The 1,900-nt window shown below is 44.0% G+C and overlaps 1 pseudogene; it reads right to left on the bottom strand.

The window, feature by feature from the left end:
• Positions 1–206: 206 nt before the first annotated feature.
• On the bottom strand, positions 207–1,380 carry LOC103582784 (annotated as a pseudogene).
• Positions 1,381–1,900: the final 520 nt, after the last annotated feature.

A 1,900-nucleotide genomic window follows, 5' to 3' on the forward strand; every position in this document is an offset into this window, starting at 1 on the left:
TTCCACATGTTTTTGATACTAGACAGGTAATTTGTAGGCTTGGAATGTTTGTTCTATCCACAGAGAATCTGAAGATGGTGGCTATCCCTGACATTTGGATTCTATATATGAAGTGATTCCAGACAGCCCAGCTAGGATTTCTGAAAACCATCAAATTTATACCTGCCTATTTCATGCCATTCTTTCCCCACACCGCCGCCAAACATAAAAAAAAAAAAAAATTATCGGGGGGTGGGGCAGCAGAGGTCTTAGCTGCATAAGCTGAGTACTCAGAAAATAAGTCCGAAATCTAAAAAGGAAACCTCTGGTATTTCTGATTTCATCTAAGAGGCAAAATAGTAAACACTGCAGAATAAAGTTATAAGCTTTGTATCTGCCTCGATGCACCTCAAAGATAAATTCAGTTCACCAAAACCGAAAAACTTGGCTGCCAAACTCACAGAAAATACACAGGACACAACGCCCAGCACCCACTGCCACTCACGTTATTAAACGCGACTTTGCCTTCTTGGGTGATTCTAAGATTTCATTAACATGATTACCAGTAGTAGAACAAAAGTCAGTGCTTGTTAAAGTCGTAGTTGGTTTAAAGGAATCCATGGATTCATCAAAGTTATCTGGGTCAAAGTGGTAGGATCCCTTAGAGGAGAGGGGTGGGGAGTTCTGCAGAACAGAGTGGCCCCCAAAAGGATTAAAGCTGGGGTCATCCCAATGACCAGGATCCAGCTTAGAAGAAGCTTGGGACAGAGGAGCATCTCCTGCTGCTGGGTCTGGAGGCTGTTCCGTACCTACTGGCTTACTGATGCCATCTTTTTGTGTCTTGGGAGTCACTTTGTTACCCAGTTTCCTGCCAAGTTTCCTTGGAAGGGCTTTCTTGGCTTCTACATGTTCCACATCTTCTGTGAAATCAAATTCGAGCTTGAGAGGTGAGCTCCTCGGCTCCTCCAGCAGCTCAACCCCTGAGTCATTGGTGTCACTACTGAAAGTGCCTGAAGTTTCTTTAACGTCAGGGGGAGACTTATGGATCTTGGCACCTCCCAGCAAAGAAGGCTTTGTGTTCTCATCTGATCCTAGGGCGCTGAGCTGGTAGGATGCTATGGGCAGAGGTGTGCCCTCCACAGCAGTTTCAGTTTCTGAGATTTCTCGCCCAGTGGTTTTCTTCCTCAGAGAAATGGGTTTGGGCTTTCTTAGCTTGCTTCTGCTGGACACAGGCTCTGGACAGGAGTTTTCTGCCTTCAGATGAGCTTCTGTGGAAGCCTCAAGAGTAAACCCCACGCTACCTTCTGTCATTACCCTGTCCTGGATGGTTTCTGGCGTGCTGGAGGACAAAGCCTCACCTGAGACTGTAGTTACACAGCCATGAGCTGCTTTCGTTCCAAGAGCTGCCGGGATATCCGTGGAATTCTTTGTTTCTATTGAAAATGGCCTCACTACTGAAATTTTGCTAATATCATATTCAGGTTCTTCTCTGAAATCCTTGACTGAGTAAGAATCAATGGCCTGCTGTGGCACCTCATTTTCTGAGGGTCTAGGAGAAGCATCAGGCGAACATTTTTCAACCACTTCTGCTACCAGATGTTCATCAGCTTCTTCTGATTCTAAAACAGATCACAAAAGCCATCTATTAAAGACTTATCTTTCCAGCATTGGTACATATTCTTCACTACCTGAATTCACACTAACAAACAGCAAGCTCTTCCTTCTTCGATTTTATTAAGCATCTCTAAAGTTTGGCAAGGATGGCACAGCCCGAAAGAGAACACCTGTTACTATACCCTAAAATGAATTTTTCTATCCCAAATTGTGTACGTGCATTATTTGAGTGATACGAAGCTATTTAGAAAAAGGCTAAATAGATCAAGGGTCTACGGCAATGTACATCATGTGATGTCAACATTCT

This window comes from Galeopterus variegatus, unplaced genomic scaffold (assembly GCF_000696425.1).
Source record: "Galeopterus variegatus unplaced genomic scaffold, G_variegatus-3.0.2 Scaffold17868, whole genome shotgun sequence".
Taxonomy (NCBI): Eukaryota; Metazoa; Chordata; class Mammalia; order Dermoptera; family Cynocephalidae; genus Galeopterus; species Galeopterus variegatus.